General features: G+C 38.9%; 1 pseudogene; it reads right to left on the reverse strand.

Moving 5' to 3' along the window:
• Window positions 1-1,495: 1,495 nt before the first annotated feature.
• LOC111529243 lies at window positions 1,496-2,994 on the reverse strand (annotated as a pseudogene).
• Window positions 2,995-23,889: the final 20,895 nt, after the last annotated feature.

Consider the following 23,889-nt stretch of genomic DNA (forward strand, 5'->3'; position numbering starts at 1 on the left):
AGATGATAACAATTTAGAGTATTCTGAATTTCAGTATGTATTTACCATTTTTAGTGACATGTATAATTTATTATTTTTCATACTATTAGTTAGCATTTCATCATATCAATGTGAAGATTTCTTGCAGACCATGGCTAGAGAATTAAAGAATGTGTGTTTTGCCTGATTCAGGGACTACAGAGAGAACCAAGTTCTGCAAGCCTGTCACCTAAATCTCAGGTGAGTATGAATTCTCTAAGTTATAGCCAAGTCTAAAGTAAGATGTGGCAGTGTTCTCTTTTGAAGCCGGGACCATGATTGGCAAGTCTGCCACTTGGTCAACTGCTTACCCTCTAAAGATGTCTTCCTTGGTCTTTGCCTCCATCTGGGTGTCACAAACTCTGAACTGGATCCCAAGGCTTTCATAAATGCACTTATGTTTGCTGTGGCTGCCGCATTATGTTGTGTGGGATGTGCATGCAGGACCTCCCATTCTGTCCTCTTGCTTATGTTACTCTCCTTTATGTTTCACTTTCTGAAATGCATGTCAAGCTTGTGATTTTTAGATTCAAAAGTTGTAAAATAAATTGCTCAAATTTACACATTATGTAAGTTGTAAATAAAATTTTTGTAGGTGCTACATATTTATTAAAAATTTTGGTTGTCATTTTAAGCACACTGTAGGCAGAAAGGAATCATTAAAATTTACATTTTTTTATTCTGCATCTAAATGATGGCATATTTTAATTCCAAATTGTTACTTTATACCTCAGTAATGCTCATCGTATTTTGCAAAATTTATGTTGCAAATTTATATTCTTTCTTTTAATTGAAAATATAAAACTTTTTAGCTACTGAAAGCTACATTATAGTCATATAGTTTTATTACATTTTGTGGTAAGAATAGCAGCAACATATTGAGAACATAATAAAACTCGCCTGCCTTTTTAGTGCTTATTTATTAAAATCTTCTCATTAGAGCCTATTGTTAATGATTGTAATATATTTTCTGTATATTTGTACTGCAATTTATTAAATGCCAATGACTTGAAATGTCTGCTTTTCATGACTACACACAGTTAATAGCTGTAGATATCTAAAGAATTATTTTTCATTGTATATCTGTGCTGTATTCAGGATTTTATGCATTAAAGTCTCCTTTTATTTTCAATTCTGTATTATTTTGTTTCTTTTCTGGGGGGAGGTATGTTTTCTCAGATCGGTTAATTGTATTTTTGCTTTTAAAGCTTGATATTATGAGCTGAATGATAATTTTTAACTTGGTACACTTTATGACAATGTGATGTTTCATTTATATGTGAATTAGCCATGTCTGTTGCTTATAGACATATCTATGTATTTTTCAACTATGTTTAAGTATGACATCTTTTTTCCTTTTTTTTTTTTTTAAGTTTTGGATAGTCTTTTTTGTGGTTGAAAGATAATTTTAAAACATAGTCAAAAGAAAAGAAATCATTTATTTGTTCTCTTGCAGGGCAGGGAGACAACCTGAGCCTTGGGGAGATGCAGAAATGATCCATCTCAGGCACTTGGCTGGACGTAAGTAAGCATAGCATTTGGGCCACAAGACCTGATGGCTTGGGTACTGGTCTGGACATAAGTCTCCATCTTCCCTGAAATGTCAACTTTTGTCTGCAACAACTGGCTGGAGAAATATTTCAGAAAGATGTGTGCCTGGAACACCCAAAGGCATACCCTTCCTTTCTCCTTGGCATAGGCCTTGCAACACTGAGGAAAGCCCAGATTTGCAATGGAGTGTTCAAGAGTCTTCATCCCTTTGGAACTCAGTGGCTCGTAGGGTGACAGGAGAGGAGATAAGCTAACTTGAGAAAAGTCTTTGTCTTTTTCTCCCTTTTCCGTTTCTCCCCCACTGAAACACTATACATGTGGGGCCACAGTTCATGGCAAAACATACATGCTCTCTTTCTTTCTCTCACACACACTTCTTGGAAACCCAACAACTTGATGGCAGGTAGCTCTGGGCATCCTTGGTCTGGCATTCACCCACTCAGCATTTAAGCTGTCCTAAAGCTCTTTTCAATCACTTCTCATTCTTTCCATGCCCATATGGCTAGGTGCTTCAGCTTCCACTCTGTCAGCCTGTTCATAAAGGCATAGTGTGTGAAAGTCCCCCATTGTGATGGTCACTGCTGGGAAGCAGGGAAGGCTTAGGGCCCACTGCTGTACAAGGCTAATGTAGACGCCCTCTGTTCCACTCACCTCCTCAAAGATTGGTAACTGGTTCAGCAGTTGATATCAGTCATGTTATCAAACCAGAACTGCACAGGCACTGCATTCTCTGGGTGGAAGATGTAAGAAGCAGGCAAGTTGTCCAGGATGAGAGTTTTCCTTAGGTCCCTCCCCAGATGGCTGAGGTCCTTGACATTGCAGCCCTGGTGGAACAAACACGACTCATGGGATAGGCAGCCCCAGAACACCCCACACCGGTCCAGCAGACCCGTCACAGGATCTGCATACTTGTCCAAGCTGGAATGAAGAGGACACATTTAAAGAGTTCCTCCATTCATCTCAGGAACTTACCCATCTAAGGAACTTACCCACATAAGGCCTCTTCAGCACATGGATCTGGTGAGTGGTCCCCTCAATCTCTACAGGCACTAGGGAGCCAGCATTGCTGATTGGCTTAAAGGACCTATGCACAAGGGTTTCATCCAGGTCAGTGACCATACAGATCCTTCTTTCATCTTCCTCTGTCACCTCTGGGAGCAGGCAAGTTCCTGGGATCTGATATAACTGATACTGGAGACCCTGGAGCTGATCTGATTTAGCAGTGGTGTTGGCTTCCTCCTTATGTGCGGAGAGCTCAGTCAGGGAACTGGCCAACATGCTGGGTGCAAGAAGAGCAGAAAGGGGCCTTGTAAGATGTGACAAACATGAAGGCTCTTAGGAGAGGACTTTGGAAACCAGGCCTTGCTTGGTAAGGACCAGGGCATCTTCCCTACATGCCTGGGTGATGATGGAACTATGTTCCATCTAACAATCCTGATGACTGGTCTGACTGGGTGGGGAAGACTGGTGGGCACACTGGCTGGGCTGGGCTAGGGGGCATGGACTGGGGCCTGCTTTAGTTCCTGAGAGTCTGACTTCCACAGCTGTTCACAATCCCCCTCTCATTTCCATCACCTGGCCAGGAAGGGAGACGGCCTGTAGGGAGGGTGGACGGCCTTGGCAGTGGCTCCCCAGGGTGCCCCCAGCCCTGATTCCCCCAGTGCCAGCTTCTGGCTTCTCAGTTTGAGTCTAACATAGAGAATCCACCAGATAGGCATTTTTTTTTTCAACTTTTATTTGAAGTTTAGGGGTCCATGTGCAGGATACGCAGGTTTCTTACATAGATAAATGTGTGCTGTTGTGGTTTACTGCACAGATCATCTCATCACCCAGGTACTAAGCCCAGCATCCACAGCTATTCTTCCTGATGCTCACCCTCCCCTCCCCCATGCCATGAAACAGGTGCCCAGTGTGTGTTGTTCTTCCTGATGTGTCCCTGTGTTCTCACTGACCTGCTTCCACTAATAAGTGAGAATAAGTGGTTTGTTTGTTTGTTTTTCTGCTCCTGCATTACTTTGCTGAGAGTAATGGCTTCAAACTCCAACCATGTCCCTGAAGGGGACATCATCTCATTATATTTTATGGGTTCATAGTGTTCCGTGGTGTATATGTACCACATTTTCTTTTTCCAGTCTATCATTGATGAACATGTAGATTGATTACCTGACATTGCTACTGTAAATAGTGCTGCAGTGAACACATGTGTACATTTATTTTTTAAAATAGAATGATTTATATTCCTTTGGGTGTATACCCAGTAATAGTACTGCTGGGTCAAATTGTATTTCTGCTTCTAGGCCTTTGAGGAATCTCTACACTCTCTTCCACAATGCTTGAAATAATTTACACTCCCACCAACAGTGTAAAAGTGTTACCTTTTCTCCACAACCTCACCAGCATCTGTTGTTTTTGACTTTTTATTAGTAGCCATTGCAATTGGTGTAAGATGGCATCTCATTGTGGTTTTGATTTGTATTTATCCAATTATCAGTGATGTTGAGCTTTTCATGTTTGTTGGGCATATGTATGTCTTCTTTTGTGATATGTCTGTTCATGTCCTTTTTAATGGGGTTGTTTGTTTTTCTCTTGTAAATTTTGTTTAAGTCCCTTGTAGATTCTGGATATTAGACATTTGTCAGATGGATAGGTTGCAAAATGTTTCTCCCATTCTCTATGTTGTTAGCTTTGATGATAGTTTCTTTGGCTCTTCAGAAGCTCTTTAGTTTAATTAAACCCAATTTGTCTATTTTTCCTTTTGTTGCTATTGTGCTTGGCATTTTTGTTATAAAATCTTTGCCCATGGCTATATCCTGAATGGTATTATCTAGATTTTCTCTTCTAGGGTTTTTATAGTTTTGGGTATTACATTTAAGTCTTTAATCCATCTTGAGTTGATTTTTATGTATAGTGTTAGGAAGGGTTCCAGTTTTAATTCTCTGCATATGGATAGCCGGTTCTCCTAGCACTATTTATTGAATAGGGAGCCCTTTCCCTAATTCTTTGTTTTTGTTGACTTTGTCAAAGATCAGATTGTTGTAGGTTTGTGGCTCTATTTTGTTTGATTTGTCTATGTGTCCATTTCTATACCAGTACCATGCTCTTTTGGTTACTGTACTCTTCTAGTATAGTTTGAAGTTAGGTAGAGTGATGATTCCAGCTTTTTTTTTTTTTTTTTTTTTTTTTTCTTAGGGTTGGCTTGGCTATTTGGGCTCTGTTTTGGTTTCATATGAATTTTAAAAGTTTTTTTTCCCCCTAATTCTGTAAAGAATGTCAATAGTAATTTAATGGGAATAGCATTGAATCTATAAATTACTTTGGGCAATATGGTCATTTTCATGATACTGATTCTTCCTGTCCATGAGCATGGAATGTTTTTCCATTAGTTTTGTGCCCATTCTGATTTCTCTGAGCAATTGTTTGTAGTTCTCCTTGAAGAGGTCCTTCGCTTTCCTTCTTAGCTGTGTTCCTAGGTATTTTATTCTCTTTGTAGTAATTGTTAATGAAAGTTCATTCATGATTTGGCTCCCTGCTTGACTGTTGTTTGTGTATAGGAATGGTAGCTACTTTTACACATTGATTTTATATACTGAGATCTTGCTGATGTTGCTTATCAGCTTAAGAAGCTTTCGGGCTGAGACAATGAAGTTTTCTAAATATAGGATCAGGTCACCTGCAAGCAAAGATAACTTGACTTCCTCTCTTTCTCTTTGAATACTCTTTATTTCTTTTTCCTGATTTTCCTGGCCAAGGCCAGGATACTATTTTGAATAGGAGTGGTGAGAAAGGGCATCCTTTTCTTTTGCCAGTTTTCAGGGGGAATGCTTTCAGCTTTTGCATATTCAGTGTGATATTGGCTGTGGATTTGTTGTGTATTAAACTTGAAGGAATGTTGAATTTTATTGAATGCTTTTTCTGCATCTATTGAGATAATCTTGTGATTTTTGTATTTAGTTCTCTTTATGTGATGAATCACATTTATTAATTTGCGTATGTTGCACCTACCTTGCATCCTGGGCACAAAGCCAACTCGATTGTGGTGGATGCGCTTTTTAATGTGCGCTGTATTTGGTTTGCCAGTATTATATTGAGGATTTTTGCACAGTGTTCATCAAGGATATAGGCACGATGCTTTGTTGCTATTGTTGTTGTTGTATCTGTGCTAGGTTTTGCTATCAGGATGATGCTGGCCTGATAGAATGAGTTAGAGAGAACTTCTTTGTCTTCAATATTTTTTAGATAGTTATAGGAGAAAGGATACCATCTCCTCTTTGTAACTCTCATCAAATTCAGTTGCAAATCCATCTAGTCATGGGGTTTTTTTTGGTTGGTAGGCTATTTATTACTGCCTCAATTTCAGAACACATTAATGATCTATTCAGGGTTCAGTCTTGGGGAGGATTTATTTTACAAAGAAACTGTCTATTCTAGATTTTCTAGTTTATGTGCATAGAGGTGTTTATAGTATTCTCTGATGGTTTTTCATACTTCTGTGGGATCAGTGATATCTCCCTTATTATTTCCAATTGAGTTTCATTCTTCTCTCTTTTCTTATTTATTTGCCTAGATAGTTCTCCATCTATTTTATTTTATTTTTCAAAAAACCACCTACTGGATTGGTTGACTTTTTTTTGGAAGAGTTTTCAGTGCCTCTATCTCCTTCAGCTCAACTCTGATCTTGGTTATTTCTTGTTTTCTGCTAGCTTTCGGGTTTGTTTTCTCTTGGTTTTCTAGTACTTTTAATCGAGATGTTAGGCTGCTAACTTTAGATCTTTCTAGTTTTTTTTTTTTCTTTCAGCAGAGTCTCACTCTGTCACCAAGGCTGGAGTACAGTGGCATGATCTCGACTCACTGCAACCTCCACCTCTTGGTTGTAAGTGATTTCTGCTGTCTCAGCTTCCTGAGTAGCTGGGATTACAGATGTGCATCACCACACTCAATCAATTTTTGTATTTCCTGTAGAGATGGGGTTTTGCTATGTTGGCCAGGCTGGTCTTGAACACCTGGTCTTGAGCGATCTGCCTGCCCCAACCTCCCAAAGTGCTGGAACTACAGCCATGAGCCACCATGCCCAGCCTTTTCTAGCTTTTTGATGTGGACATTAGTGCTATAAATTTCCCCTTTTTCTTGGTTTCTAGTGATTATTCTATCTAGGTGAGTAGTCTGGGAAATAATCTTAAATTCACAATCTACTTATAGTTCAAATCTATATAATTATGTGAGAAGAACTTTTTGTTATTTAAAGGTAATGTTTGAAAGATTTTTTAACTGTGCCTTTTAGGTAGTCTTAAATTTCTAATTGTAGTTAAAAACATGTCATTGTCATGTCTAACATTTTAAGTATATGGTTTAGAAGTGGTAAGTATAGTTCTATTGTTTTGCAATAGGTTTCAGATATTTTTTGTCTCACTAAAGTAAAAGTGAATACTCATTACTTTTGAAAGAACTTGGTTAACTTGCCTTAGGTACATAGCAAGAGAAGGGTCCATGGAAAGTCCCTGGCCCTTGGGTCAGTGCTTCATCCCTGCATAACATTAAAAAAAAAAAAAAGTCTGGAAAAAATCAAGCTGCAGGCACTAACAAGGGAACTAGCACATGGTGTTGTGCTTGGAGTCATGCCCATGGCTGCACAGATAGAAAAACCTCTGGCCCATTTGGATAAAAACTTGCACAAACCTCCAGCTCACTCAGATAAAGGAACAAGATCGACCTGGCATAGAAATGCCTTTGAGCAGGCACAGCAGCTCATGCCTGTAATCCCTGCAATTTTGGAGGCAGAGGTGGGTGGATCACCTGAGGTCAGGAGTTTGAGACCAGCATGACCAACATGGGGAAACCCTGTCTCTACCGAAAATACAAAATTAGCCGGGTATGATGCTGCATGCCTGTAATCCCAGCTACTTGGAAGGCTGAGGAAGGAGAATCGCTTGAACCCATGAGGCGGAGGTTTCTGTGAGCTGAGATCGCACCATTGCACTCCAGCCTGGGCAACAGGAACAAAACTACATCCCCCCCACAAAAAAAGAAAAGAAAAGAAAAAAAGAAATGCCTTTGTCCTTTGTACAGTCAGTGGGCTCCCAGGCAAAAGTTTCTTCTCCTTTTGTGGGCATGGCCACAATGGGCTCTGGAGCATTCCGGTCAACACTCTCCTTTATTTAGACTGTAAGTCTGACCTCTATGAATATTAACTTCAGCCCCTGATTGCTCCCGGGCCAAGCTCCTGGGCCAAGTTTTCACCTTAGCTTCTGATAAGTCCTGGGTCAAGCTAAACAGCATCTATGAATCATCCCTTCAGCTCCTGATTGATCCCAGGCCAAAGTCCTGGGCCAAGCTGAGCCATTCGTTTTTCAAGACAGCCTGTGAACGAGGCACTTTCCCTTCCCTTCCCTTTCCTTTCCTTCCCTTCCCTTCCCTTCCCTTCCCTTCCCTTCCCTTCCCTTCCCTTCCCTTCCCAGTCCATAAAAACCCTGGACCCCAGCCTTATAGAGGGTACCCCGTTCAGACATCTATCTCTGCTGTCAAGGAACTTTCTTTTCTTGCTTATTAAACTTTCACTCTAACCTCACCTTTGTATTCAAGCTCCCTAATCTCCTTAGAGGTAGAACAAAGAACTCTGGGTATTATCTCAGATGAGAGACTGTTACATCTTGGTGCACTGCTGAGACTACAACACGTAGTTTCTATGAGTTTGACTAAATATTTTACATAAGTGTAATTACAGAGTCTTCCTTTTTGAGTGTCTTATTTTACGTTAAGAATGTTTTCAAAATTTGTCCTTACTGTAGTACTTTTCAAGATTTCCTTATTTTTAAGACTGAATGCTATCCCAGTGCAGATAAGTGCACTGTTTTTTGAATCTACTCATCCTTAAAGGCACATTTGCTTCCAGGTAGTATGTTTGTGAGTAATACTACAATGTACATAAATGTGCAAATATCTATTCCATGTTCTGCTTTGCCTGTTTGAGATATTTTTGACACACTGATTTAGTACCATGTGTATTCCCTTGCTTTTGTTGTCTGATCCATTGATATTACATCCCCCAAATTATGTTCAAGACAAATTGTCATGAAGCTTCACCCTTCTGTATTGTGCTAGGAATTTTACAGCTACAGGTTTTACATTATAGTCTTCATTCATTTTTTAAAATTGACACATGTAATTGTACATATTTTGGGGAAACAATTATATATATATGTTGTATAATGATAAAAATCAGAGTGCTTAGTATATTTATTGCCTCATGCATTTGTTATTTTTGTGGTGAGAACATTCAAAAGCTTCCTCTCTAGCTATTTTATTTTATCTTTATTTATTAATTTTATTTTTAGAGACAGGATCTTGCTCTGACACCCATACTGGTGTGCAGTGCTGTAATCATAGCTCACTGTAACCTCAAACCATCTTCTAACCTTAGCTTCCTAATTAGCTGAGACTACAGGAACCTGCCACCATGCCTGGGTAATGTTTTTATTTTTCATAGAGATGGTGTTGCACTTTGTTGTCCAGACTGGTCTTGAACTTCTGACTTCAAGTGATTCTCCTACCTCAGTCTCCTGAAAGGTATGAATTGCAGGAATGTGCCACCATAACTGGTCCCTTTTAGCTATTTTGTAACATGCAACACTTTTCATTAATTATTATTATTCTACTGTGTAATAGAAAACAAAAACTTATTTCTCCTATGTAATTGTAACCCAATACCTGTTAAACAGCCTTTCCTCATCCTTCTGCCTCAGTCTCTAGTAACCCCTGTTGTACTCTTTGCTTATATCAATGCTTTTTTTCAGACTCCTCAAATGAGTGAGATAATAAGATCATAAAGTATTTGTGTTTCTCTATGTGGCTTATTTTACTTAACATGATATCCTCAAGGTTCATCCATGCTGTTTTAACTGACAGAATTTTATCCTTTCTTATGGCTGAATAGTATTTCACTATATATACATAGCACATTTTCTTTATCCATGTATCTGTTGCTGTACATTTGAATTGATTCCATATGTCAGCTACTATAAATAGTTCTGTAATAAACATGGGAATGCAAATACCTTTTTGACACAGTGATATCCTTTCTTTTGGATATACACCCAGGAGCAAAATTACTGGATCATATAATAGATCTATTTTTAATTTCTTTCAGAAACCTCCATATTGTTTTCTATAATGGACATACTAATTTACAATTCCACCAACAATGTATACGTCCACTCTTTTTTTTATGTCCTCACTACTACTTGTTTTATTTGTTAATTATTTGTTTTTATTATACCCATTCTAATGGGAGTGAGGCGGTACCTCATTGTGGTTTGGATTAACATTTCGTTGATTATTAGTAATGTAGAGCATCTTTTTATGTTGCAGTTAGCCATTATTGTGTCTCTTTTTGACAAACATCATTAAGATTTTTTACATATTTTTAATTAGATTATGTGTGTTTTATTTTGAGATTTTAAAGTTTCTTATATATTCTGAATATTAGCCTTTTGTTGGATGTATAGCCTGAAAACATTTTCTTTCATCGCCTAAGTTGACTCTTCAATCTTTTAGTTGTTTTTTAATATGAAAAAGCATTTTAGTTTGACATAATGTTGTTTGCTTATTCTTGATTTTGTTACCTATGTTTTGAAGCCTTATTTTAATAATCCTTTCCCTGTCCAACGTTAAAAGCTTTTTTTTTTACATTTTTATCTAATAGTTTCATAATTTGTGGCATTACATTTAAGTCTTTAGTTTTAGTTGATCTTCATATATGAAGACACAAGGCAAGACACAAGGGTCTAGTATTATTTTTCTGCATATAAATATTTAAATGGCCCTGTAACATTTATTGAAGAGATTAGTTTTTCCCTAAAGTGTGTTCTTGGTACTTTTGTTAAAAATCAGTTGTCTTTAGGTGCATAAATTAACCTCTGGGCTTATTGGGTACATTAGTCTACATGTTTGTTTTTATGCCAGTACAGTGCTGTTTTGGTTACTATAGCTTTACAGCAAGTTTTGAAGTTTGATAAAGTGATGCCTTCAGCTTGCATATTTTGCTGAAAGTTCCTTTGTCTATTCAGAGTTTTTTTGTGGATCCATATAAGTATAGAATATTTTTTCTATTTCTGTGAAAAAATGTCATTGGCATTTTCATAAAAATCATGTTAAGTCCATAGATCACTCTGTGTAGCTGTTTTAACAGTATTCTTCCAGTCTATAAACAAAAGATTTTTTATTTATTCATTTGTATTTTATACTTTTTATCCACATTTTGTAATTTTCAGTGTAGAGCTCTTTTACCTTTTTAGTTAAGTTTGTTGCTAGGTGTACTAGTTAGGGTTCCCTAGAGAAACAGAACTAATAGTAGAAAATATATATATATATATATATACACACACACACACACACACACACACACACACACACACACATAAGTAAATGGGAGTTTATTAAGTTTTAATTTACAGATCACAAGATCCCACAATAGGCTGTCTGCAAATTTGAGGAGAAAGGAGAGCCAGTCCACATCCCAAAGCTGAAGAACTTGGAGTCTGATGTTTGAGGGCAGGAAGCGTCCAGAACAGGAGGAAGATGTAGGCTGGGAGCCTAGGCCAGTCTCTCCTTTTCACGTTTTTCTGCCTGCTTTATATTCACTAGCAGCTCATTAGACGGTGCCCACCCAATTAAGAGTGAGTCTCCCTTTCCCAGCCCACTGACTCAAATGTTAATCTCCTTTGGCAACACCCACACAGACACACCCAGGATCAATGCTTTCTATCCTCCAATCCAATCAAGTTGACACCCAGTATTAACCACCACATTAGGTATTTTAATTTTTGTAGCTTTTGCATATACAGAAGAAGCATTGGATGAAAATTAACATTCATTATGATGAAAACGCTCAACAAGTTAGGAATAGAAGGTATGTGCCTCAATACAATAAAGGCCATTTATGACAAAGCAATGCTAACATTATACTGAATAAGGAAAAGCTGAAAGCTTTCTCTCTGAGATCTACAACAAGACAAAGCATCCCCACTTTCATCCTTCTTACTCAACGTAGGAAGTCCTAGCAAAGGAAATTAGGCAAGAGAAAGAAATAAAAGCCACACTAATTGGAAAGGAGGAAGTCAAATGGTCTCTGATTTTGGACAAAATAATCTTATATGTGAAAAACTCTAAACACTACACCAAAAACTATTAGAACTACTAAACGAATTCAGTAAAGTTGTAGAAAATCAACAAAGTAGTAGCTTTCTGTATGCTGATAGCAAACTATCTGAAAAATAAAATTTAAAATTCCATTTTAATAGCAACCAAAAATTAGTTCATTTCGAGTTTATTTATTTATTTGAGGTGGAGTCTCACTCTGTCGCCAGGCTGGAGCGCAGTGGTGTGATCTCGGTTCACTGAAACTCTTGCCTCCCAGGTTCCAGAGATTCTCTTGCCTCAGCCTCCTGAGTATCTGGAACTACAGGTGCATGCCACCACTCCCTCACTCTCAAGTAATTTGTGTGTGTGTGTGTATTTTTAGTAGAGACATGGTTTCACCATGTTGGCCAGGATGGTCTTGATCTCCTGACCTTGTGATTCATTTGCCTCAGCCTCCCAAAGTGCTGGGATTACAGGTGTGAGCCACCGCACTCAGCCTTGACTTTATGTTTTACTTGGTGAAAGGTAAGGTCTAACTTTATTATTTTTTCCATGTAAATTTTTATTATTCCCAATACTGTTTGTTGAAGAGGCTGCTCTTTCCTTATTGTGAATTCTTGGAACACATTTTAAAAATATGTTTACTATAACCATGAGGACTTATGTCTGGACTCTCTCATCTGTTTCATCATTCATTTGCCTTCATGTCAGTACCAAACTGTTTTGATTACTATACATTGGTAGTATGTTTTGAAATTAGAAAGTATGATGCCTCTGTCTTTATATTTTTTTCCCAATATTGTTTGGCTGTTTATGGTCACTTGAAATTCCATAAAAATTGTAGAATATTTTACAGCTTCTGCAAAAAGTTTCATTGGTATTTTGATAGAAAGTACATTGAATCAGCTGGGGGTGGTGGCTCATGCCTATAATCCCAACACTTTGGGAGGCCAAGGAAGATGGATCACCTGAGGTCAGGAGTTCAAGATCAGCCATGGAGAAACCCCATCTCTACTAACAATACAAAATTAGCCAGGTGTGGTGTTGCGTACATGTAATCCCAACTACTCAGGAAGCTGAGGCAGGAGAATTGCTTGAACCCGGGGGTGGAGGTTGCAGTGAGCTGAGGTCACGTCATTGCACTCCAACCTGGGCAATAAGAGCAAAACTCCATCTCAAAATAAAAAAAGAAAGAAAGAAAGTACATTGAATCCATAGACCACTTTCAGTAGTAGTGACATCTTAACAATATTAAGTCTATAACCTCTTGAACAAGAGTGTGTTTGAGAATGTATTGTTTAATTTTTACTTGTTCTTTGACATGCTAATGTTTTTAACTTTTTGTTTTATTGTATTATAATTAGAAATAATTTGTGCAATTTTCATCTGCTTAAATTTGTTAAGATTTGTTTTGTGACTTAACAGGCTGTCTATCTGGAATATTGTGGCATGTGTGATTAAAAGTATTTCATATTCTGCTGTTGGGTGGAGTTATAAATATGACTGTTAGGTTCAATTGTTCTATTGTGTTGTTCAACTCCTCCGTTTACTTATTCATTTATGTTTTTTCCTTAATTTACATTACCAAAAGTCAGATGTAAAAGTCATCTACTATTATCAGGCACTGGCTACTTCATTTTTCAATTCTGTAAAACGTTACTTCATATATTTGGGAACTGTGATGTCAGGCACATATGTTACTGCTGTTGCTTTTATTGTTATATGTTGTTTTATTGTTGTTGCTTTTATTGTTGTTGTTTTTATTGTCCTTTTCTTATTGTCTCTTGTGGAAGTTTTTGATATAATGTGTATTTTGTCTAGTATGACAGTATTTGACTTTACATTTGATTTTTTTTATTCTTTCATGTACAGTGTATGTATGTTCCAGATCATAATTTGGTCATTGGTAGGAAACATAGAGTTGAATCTTGTTTCATGAATTTATTTAGTGAAAGTATGCTTTTGATTGAAATAATTTATTTATATATAAAGTCATTACTAAAAGGGAATTATTTCCTATTGCATTTTGTTTCTTTTTTGTTTTAGGTCCTGCAGCTATTTTGTTCCTGTTTTTCTCTCTTGCTGTCTTGCTGAGTGTATTATTGACTTTTGTAGCGACATGTTTTAATTCTTTTCTCACTATTCTGTGTGCTTGTGTCTTTGTGTATGTGTATTATAGGTATTTCCTTTTTTTTTTTTTTTTTCTTTTGACAGTCTTGCTCTGTCACCCAGGCTGGAGTGCAGTGGCACAATCTCTGCTCACTGCAAGCTCTGCCTCTCAGTCTCAACTCAAACAATCCTATGACCTCAGCCTTCTGAGTACCTGGGGCCACAGATATGCACCACCACTCCTGGCTAATTTTTGTTATTTTCATAGAGACAGGGTTTTGCCATGTTGCCTAGGAGAGTCTCAAACTCCTCAGTACTATGGTTATTTTCTTTGTAGTTACCATAGATATTACCAACAATAACCACTATTGCATATAAAACTCTGCCTCTTTATGGCTCCTTATGTGTTTTATTGAGGTCACAAATTATATCATTATGTATTGTGAATCTATTGGCACATATTTATAGTCACTTTTAAGTGTTTGTCATCTCAAAGCTATAGCAGAATTAAAAGTATTCTGTGCATCTTCATTATAATACAAAGAATATTACAGTTGTGTACTTAATTATCTCTACTAGAAAATTACATTTTACCTAACTTTGTATTACTCTCATCATTATTTTATTTTTTAATGTGAATGACTGTTTAGCATTTTTCAAGACAGGCCTAGTGGATATAAATTTCTATAGTTTTTGTTGATCTTAATATTCTTTATTTTTATTTTTTAATTCATTTGAAATGATAGTTTTGGCAGACATGGTGTTCTTGGTTGGTATTCGCCATTTTTTCAGCACTTTGAGTATGTCATCCTAACAACCTCTTGCCTGTAAGTTTTCTTGCTGAGACATCTGCTGTTATCCTATAGGGGTAGCCTTGTACATGCCTAGTCACTTTTTGCTTGCTGACTTCAAGATTCTCTGTGTTTGTAACTTTTGAATCTCTGGTTATAATATCTCTTGTCATGGGTCTCTCTGTGTTGTTACTAGTTAGAGTTAGTAAAGATTCATTAAACTTTAGGTCATTTTCTCCCTCAAATTTTGTGAGTTCTCAGCCACTGTTTGTTTCTTGAAATAACTTTTCTGCTCTGTTTTCTCTCTTTTTATTTTAGAATTCCCATTATGAGCATATTGACCATCTTAATGATATCCCCTAAGTCCCTTAGGCGCTCTTAATTTTTTAATTATTTTTAGCCTCCTCACCCTATAATTTCAAAAGACTTATCAAGCTTGCTGGATTTTTTCCTGCTAGATCAAAACTGCTGTTGAACCTTCTAGTGAATCTTTAAATTCAGGTATTTTACTTTTCAGCTTCACACTTTATGTTTCTATTTTGTAGTTTTAATCACTTTGTTGATAATCTCATTGTCTTCATGCATTGTTTTCTTTTTCTGTTTAGTTTTCTATGTTCTTGTTTAGCTTACTGAGCATCTTTAAGCTAGGTGTTTCAGCCAGGCACAATGACATGTGCTTGTAATTCCAGCTACTTTGAAAGCTAAGGCAAGAGGATTACTGTATTAATCCATTCTCATGCTGCTAATAAAGACATAACCAAGACTAGGTAATTTATAATGAAAAAAGGTTTAATGGTCTTACAGTTTCACATGGCTAGGGAGGTCTCACAATTATTGGAGCAAGCAAGAGTTTTTTCAGGAGAACTTCCACTTATAAAACCATCAGATCACGTGAGACTTATTTTCTATCATGAGAACAGCACAGGAAAATCCCACTCCCATGATTCAATTACCTCCCACAGGGTCCCTCCCATGACTTATGGGGATTATTACAATTCAAGGTGAGATTTGGTTGGGGATACACAGCCAAACCATATCAATTCCTTAAGGTCAGGATGAGACCACCCTGGGCAATATTTTGAGAAATTATGTGTAAAAATATTTTTACAAATTGGTCAGGCATGGTGGAATGTTCCTGCAGTCTCAGGAACTTGGCGGCTGAAGTAAGATTATTGCTCGTGTTCCCCAGGAATTTGAGGCTGCATTGAGCTATAATCATGGTATTGTATTCCCGTCTGGGTGAGAGAGTAAGACCTCTTTTTATAATTTCAAATTTATTTTAGGTTCAGAGGGTACCTATGCAGGTTCGTGACATGGGTATATTGCATAATGCTGAGGTTTGAAGTATGAGTAATTCCATCACCCAGGCAGTGAGCGTAGTACCAAATAGATAGTTTTTCAGTTCTTGGTCCCCCCTTCTCTCCACACTCTAAGAGCTGTTTATTATTGTTATGTCTATATGTACCTAGTGTTTAGCTTCCACTTTTAAGTGAGAACGTACAGTATTTCTTTTTTCCATTTCTGTATTCATTTGCTTTGCATAATGGCCTCTAGTTGTATTCATGTTGCTACAATGGACAAGTTTTTTTTTGTTTTTTTCTTTTTTGTTTTTTTTTTTTTAATGGCTAAGTAGTATTGGTGTACATATGCCACTTTTTAAATTCAATTTACCATTAAAAGGCCAGACACGGTGGATGACGCCTGCAATCCCAGCACTTTGGGAGGCCAAGGCGGGCAGATCACAAGATTGGGAGATCGAGACCATCCCAGACAACACTATGAAACCCGGTCTCTACTAAAAATACAAAAATTAGCCAGGCGTGGTGGCATGCACCTACAGTCCCAGTAACTCAGTGGGCTGAGACAGGAGAACCGCTTGAACATGGGAGGTGGAGGTTGTAGTGAGCTGAGATCACAACACTGTACACCAGCCTGGGCAACAGAGCGAAGCTCCATCTCAAAAAAATAAAAAAATTAAAAAATTAAAAAGTTAATATTAATAGGCACCTAAGTTGACTTATGTTTTTCCTATTATGAATAGTGCAGTGGTGAACATGAAATTGCTGGGTTGAATCATAGTTCAACTCTGAGTTATTTGGAAAATCTCCAAGCTGCTCTCCACGGTGTCTGAACTAATTTATATTCCCATTAACAACGTATAAGTGGTTTTTTCCCTCTAACACCTCGTCAACATCTGCTATTATTTTACTTTTTAACAAAATCCATGCTGACTGGTGTGCGATGGTGTCTTATTATGGTTTTGATTTACATTTCCTTGATGATTAGTGATGATAAGCTTTTTTCATGTTATTTGGCCACTTGTATGTATTCTTTTGAATAGTGTATGTTATTGCCTTCTACCCCCTACAGTGGCTAAGAGGGTAGGCAGCAGCAGTGCTAGTAGCAAAGGGACAGATAGCCAAGGAAGGATCCCACTCCACTCACCAAGGAAAATCAACTCCTGAAGTTGTTTGACTCAACATCAGAAGATCCATTACAGGAGATGGCACCAGTGATCCCAGTGGTGCCCTCCCCTTACCAGGGAGAGAGGCTCCCCACTCTTGAGCCCACAGAGCTTGTGCCTCCGCAAGACAAACATATCCCTAGACCACCCAGAGTAGACAAGAGAAGAGGTGAAGCCTCGGGAGAAACCCCTCCCTTGGCAGCTCGTTTACAACCCAAAACTGGGGTACAAATGCCCCTGAGAGTAACCAGTGTGCTTACTGCAAAGAAATGGGACATTGGAAGAACAAATGCCCTCAGCTAAAAGGAAAACAAAGAAAGACATTGATTTTCTTGTAGATGCCGGTGCTGAACATTCTGTAGTAACCACCCCAATCACCCCCTTATCCAAAAAGACTATTGACATAATTGGAGCCACAGAGGTTTCAACAAAGCAAGCTTTCTGCTTGCCTCAGACTTGTACTGTAGGAGGACATAAAGTGATTAGTCAGTTTTTGTACATGCCTGACTGTCCCTTGCCCTTGTTGGGAAGGGACTTGCTTAGCAAGCTGAGAGCCACCATCTCTTTTACAGAGCACCACTCTTTGCTGCTAAACTTACCTGGAATGGAAGTCTTTATGACCCTTACAGTACCCTGAGAGGAGAAATGGAGACTTTTCTTAACTGAGCCGGGCCAAGAGATAAGACCAGCTCTGGCTAAGCGGTGGCCAAAAGTGTGGGCAGAAGACAACCCTCCAGGGTTGGCAGTCAACCAAGCCCCCATACTTATAGAAGTTAAGCCTGGCACCCAGCCGGTTAGGCAATAACAGTACCCAGTCCCCAGAGAAGCTCTTGAAGGTATCCAGGTCTATCTGAAGCGCCTAAGAACTTTTGAAATTATAGTTTCTTGTCAGTCTCCATGGAATACTCCCTGCTGGTTCCCAAGCCAGGGACCAAGGACTACAGGCTAGTACAGGATTTGCACTTGGTTAATCAAGCTCCAGTGACTTTACATCCAACAGTACCTAACCCGTATGCATTGTTGGAGTTGCTGCCAGCTGAGGACACCTGGTTCACCTGCTTGGACCTGAAAGAGACTTTCTTTAGCATCAGATTAGCCCCTGAGAGCCAGAAGCTGTTTGCCTTTCAGTGGGAAGATCCGGAGTCAGGTGTCATACTCAGTACACTTGGACCCGGCTTCCCCAAGGGTTCAAGAACTCCCTGACTATCTTTGGGGAGGCATTGGCTCGAGACCTCCAGAAGTTTCCCACCAGAGACCTAGGCTGCATGTTGCTCCAGTACATTGATGACCTTCTGCTGGGACACCCCATGGCAGTCGGGTGGGCCAAGGGAATGGATGCCCTACTTCGGCACCTGGAGGACTGTGGGTATAAAGCATCCAAGAAAAAAGTTCAGATCTGCTGACAGCAGGTACGTTACCTGGGATTTACTATCCGAAGGGGGAGCGCAGCCTGGGATCGGAAAGAAAGCAGGTCATTGGCATCTACTGGAGCCTGAGAGCAGAAGGCAGGTGAGAAAATTCTTAGGAGCTGTGGGATTTTGCAGACTGTGGATCCCAAACTTTGCAATATTAGCCAAGCCTTTGTATGAGGTCACAAAGTGGGGGACCGGGAATATTTCAAATGGGGATCTCAGCAACAGGAAGCCTTTCATGAGTTAAAGGAAAAACTTGTGTCAGCCCCAGCCTTGGGGCTACCCGATCTGACAAAGCCTTTATATTGTATGTGACAGAGAGAGAAAAGATGGCAGTTGGAGTTTTAACCCAAACTGTGGGGCCCTGGCCAAGGCCAGTGGCGTACCTCTCTAAACAACTAGATGGGGTTTCTAAAGGATGGCCCCCATATTTGAGGTCCTTGGCAGCAACTGCCCTGCTGGTACAAGAAGCAGATAAGCTGACTCTTGGGCAAAACTTGAACATAAAGGCCCCCCATGCTGTGGTAACTTTAATGAATACTAAAGGACATCATTGGTTAACTAATGCTAGACTCACCAAGTACCAAAGTTTGCTCTGTGAAAATCCCCATATAACCATTGAAGTTTGTAACACTCTGAAGCCATCACCTTGCTCCCAGTATCAGAGAGCCCTGTCAAGCATAATTGTGTAGAAGTGTTGGACTCAGTTTATTCTAGCAGACCTGACCTCCGGGACCAGCCTTGGGCATCAATAAACTGGAAAAGAGCAAAAAGAGAAAGAAAGACTAAGAGTAAGTATAAAGAAAGAGAAATTAGTCATGTGAGAAGACATGGATGTGGATGTAAATGTGAAAAAAGTCAAGTAGGGCAAGGATTCAAGAGCCAGACAAGGCTAAAGAAAGATTAATGTGCGAGATGCAAAAAGAAAGGACACTAGAAAAGAAAATGTTCAAAAAAGCAATAAAAGAAATGGCCAAGGGCTGCCACACCTTGGAGGAACCAAATACTGATCTGATCAGACTGACAGGAGCTGAAGAATATAAAAACTGGGGCAGACTACACACCTTCTCATTAGGCTCCCAGGAGCCCATGGTCACATTAGAAGTTAAAAGCAGCAGGATTCTGCCATATCTGGATTCCAATTTCTCACTGAAGACTAAGCCACTAAATAGTTACAAAGTGGGGGGGAGGGTGGAGAGAAGAACACCTCCTCTAAGCAACTTAAACAGTAAAAAGAGTCATACCTTGTAAAAAGTTACTTATAGACTTTACAGAACTGCCCCATGCTGGAGACTATCGTTGCAGGTAATGTTTCTTGGATCCACCACAGTCAGCTAATGCCGGCAGCTCAGGACAAGTGGACCAACCAGCAGGACGCAGATCATCCAACCTAATTGATCCTGAGATGAGACCAAACTGCTACTGAAGACGACAGCCCTGCTCTGGTCACTCCGGAGGCTGACCAGTCTATGCATGGCTGAAGCTTGAAGAGACAACAAGCCCTGCTCTAGTCACACACTGGCAGCTGACTAGTCTACGCATGGCCAAAGCTTGAGGACTTGTCAAGCAAGTAAATATAGTTAAAAATCTTAAGACTAATAGTTTTCCTGTAATACTGTTTTCCTATTGTTCTGTTGCTGTATTCACCTTTTTCCCAGGAAAGGACCCATTTTGCCCTTGCTGGATATAAATACGCTGTACATTGTTTTGTTGTTGTTACCTCCCATAACCATGCTAAAAGAAACACCTATATAAGGTGTCCCCACTCTACACATACTACTAGGAAACCCAGATCTGTCCAGCCCAGCAACAATTCCGGGTCTTACAGTCATTCTTTAAACATATAAACCAGAAGTTACCAGAACTTCTTCCTTTAGTAAAAACAGAAAAAACCTATTTGCTCAGTTGGCTGAAAACATTGCTGGCAGCCTGGATGTTTCTTCATGTTATGTTTATAAAAAGGCTAACATAAGAGACCAATGGCCTTGAGAAGCAAAGGAGTTAATGCCTCAAGATAACTTTAACTTTTCCCCAAACAGATGCCACAAGTTCAAGTATCTGGCTCTTAAAAACTTCTGTTATTTACAAAAACTGTGTTACTCACTAAGAAAAAGCTTTTCAGACCCAGTGACAAAACTAATCTGCTTAGGACATGACAAAGTTGATACATGTGCCTGTACAAGTTTAACACAGATTTGATCCTAGGTCCTCATTTAGAAAACAGTTTCCAGCTATAAAAATTTAAAACCCTCATTATAAATATATTACTAGTAATAAAAAGTTGCTTGCTGCTCCCCTGTGTATTACACTTGTTCCTTCAAATGATAAAAGGTATTGTAGCTACCATAGTTTATCAGAAAACTTCAGCACAAGTGTATTACATAAAACACTATCATTCTGTCTTGCAAAGAGACTCAGAAAGTAAAAATAAAAGTGAGAACTCCCACTAATTAGTGAAAATTCTCAAAGGGGGGGCTTAAGGAAGGAGACCACTACTACTCCTGCTGCGCTCCTCCCCCCACCTTGCCTAGTTCACAAGACAGGAGTAAAGAGAAAGAAACAAAAGTAAGATAAATAGCCAGACAACCTTGGCACCACCACCCGGCCCCAGAAGTTAAACAAAGTAATAATAATAACATCAATCCTTGGCCTAAACTACTTGTGTTACCTGTAAATTCCAGACACTGTATGAAAAAAGCATTGTAAAACCTTTTGTCCTGTTAGCTGATGCATGTAGCCCCCAGTCATGTTTCCCATGCTTGCTCGATTTGTCACGACCCTTTCACGTGGACCCCTTAAAGTTATAAGCCTTTAAAAAGGCCAAGTATTTCTTTCTTGGGGCACTCGGGTCTTAAGACATGAGTCTGCCGATTCTCCCAGCCGAATAAAAAACCTCTTCCTTCTTTAATCCGGTGTCTGAGGAGTTTTGTCTGCGACTCGTCCTGCTCTAGGTGAGGACAGGCATTTTTGCTTTCTTGCCCAAATGTTGCATTTCCCAAGACCACCATGGCCTGCCTTACCTCCATCTTGTGCCTATAAAAACCCTGAGGCTCTTAGCAGGCACAAACACAGGTGACTGTACATCCTATGGGCATGGAGGGGAGAACTCTGGGGAAGAGCACAGGATAGACTCCAGCAGGCCAGCAGGCTATCTACTGGCAGAAGGAGGTGAAGTTTGGCCAAACAGCCAGGCCCCCTGGGCGTCCAATTCCAAGGGAAAACCATCTCCCTTCTGCCTCCCCCATCTGCTGAGAGCTACTTCCACTCAATGAAACCTCACGCGTATTCTCCAAGCCCACTGGTGATCCAATTCTTTCCAGTACATCAAGGCAAGAACCCCGGGATACATAAAGCTGTCTGTCCTTCCTGTAAAGCAGGGGTCTAATTGAGCTGACTAACACAAGTCGCCTACGGACAGCTAAACTAAAAGATCTGTAACACACGTCTACTGAGGCTTCAGCTGTAAACATTCACCCATACATCACTGCCATGGGGTCAGAGCCCCATAGCCTACCCCTCTGTATGCTCCCCTAGAGGTTTGAGCAGCAGGGCACTGAAGAAGCAAGTCACACCGCCATCGCACAACCTGCAAAAGGGACAAGTGAACTTTTCCCATTTCACTAGTATGGACCTCTCTGCCATAATTAACGCAGGCCACCAAGACCAGAAGGCCCCTTGGTCCCTCCCAACGCATAAGGGAAGTTTGGTGAGGTCATGTTCAGTGTCTGCATTTCTGCTGTGAATAGGGCTCCCTTAGAAAATCTTTTAATTTTGCTTTTTAAATATCCCTTTATAACCACTTTCAATACTTTGCTGGTGGAAATTAACAGTGATAATTATCTCAATCAATTTTTTCCATTTACTTTTTCAGATTAACTCTAAGTACTCCACAACTACACACTTCTGAAACTAGTGTAGGCACAGTCTCAGCTCCATGCAGGGTGGATGCAGCAGAGCAGACTCTCCCTGGGACATCTTTCTGGAGCATTAATTTTACTGCAGGATTTTGAAGAAACATAATTTCCAAGGTAAAATATAGAAATTGTAAGAGAAGGCTGGAAAGTCATCTGCCTTTAATAACTGTCAGTCTTCTGTGCCTAAGTCAGACTCTCCAAGAAAAAAACAAAAAACAAACAAATAAAAAAAAACTCTACTTTCCATTATTATAAATAGTAAATATTAGAAATCATTACAAGTCAGTTGAAAGCCTGCCCTGCCAGTTTCCACAGTCACAATGTGGCCTTGGTATGACTTTATTTGTATTTATTTTAGGGGGTTTGTTGGTCTTTTGTATGTAAAAATTAAGGTCTTGGAAAATTTTTTGAAAGTATTCACTTACCATTTGGTGATTTATTTTGTACCTCATTTGATTTGTCTGTCTCTCTCCTCTTTCTCAGACTCAATTATACCACAGGCCTCTAAGGCTCTATTTTCTTTACATTCTTTTCTTCAGATTGAATCATTTCTATTGCTGTGTCTTCTGTTTCTAATCTGTGGAAAAGCTCAAAATATTTTTTCATCTCCTTATTTTTCTATGTATTTCTTTTTTTATATACATATTTTCCACTTCTCTGCTGAAGTTTCACATCTGTTCATTTGTATTGCAAATATTTTCCTTTATCCCCAAGAACACATGTATAATAGCTGCCTTTAAATCCCTGTCTTCTGATTACAATATCTTGGATATATTGTGGTAGCTTCTATTGCCAGCATTTTATCTTGTGTATGGATTACATTTTCATGTTTCTTCACAGGTCTTGTTAATTGCAAAATTGTGTACTACAAACTTAAAACGTGTTACTGGGCTGAATTGAAACTTTATTACCTATATCCCCTACAGTGGGGCACAGCTGAAATCTTCATTTAGTTCTTATTCACACATATATCATGTTTCTATTATATGTAGGTGGATTTCTATAATAATATACAGTATTGTATCCTGATTTCATGTTTGTTACTTCTAAGAGTGTTAGTTCACCAAGCTACTCCACAATGAGTAGAAGCAGAACCTCAGTTTTGTTTGATTTTTGGATTTAATATGAATGAAACTATACAGTATGTATACTTTTACATCAACTTTCTTTTATGAGATATTGTATTTGTGATATTCATTCATGCTGTTGCATATAGCTGTAGTCTATTTTTTAAGCATTTTTATATGGTGTAAAAAATATATAAAATTAACCATTTTAACAAATTTTAAGTGTGCAGTTCAAAAGAATTAAGTACCTTTACATTGTTTTGCAGCCATCATCCACATTCATAGAAAATATTTTATTTTTCATTCTGCAAAACCAAAATTGTGCCCATTAAACAATACCTCCCTGTTACCCTCCCTTTAGCCCCTGGGATCCACTCTTCTACCTTGTGTTTCTATGAATGGAACTACCATAAGTACCTCATATGACTGGAA

Source organism: Piliocolobus tephrosceles, unplaced genomic scaffold (assembly GCF_002776525.5).
Source record: "Piliocolobus tephrosceles isolate RC106 unplaced genomic scaffold, ASM277652v3 unscaffolded_186, whole genome shotgun sequence".
NCBI lineage: Eukaryota > Metazoa > Chordata > Mammalia > Primates > Cercopithecidae > Piliocolobus > Piliocolobus tephrosceles.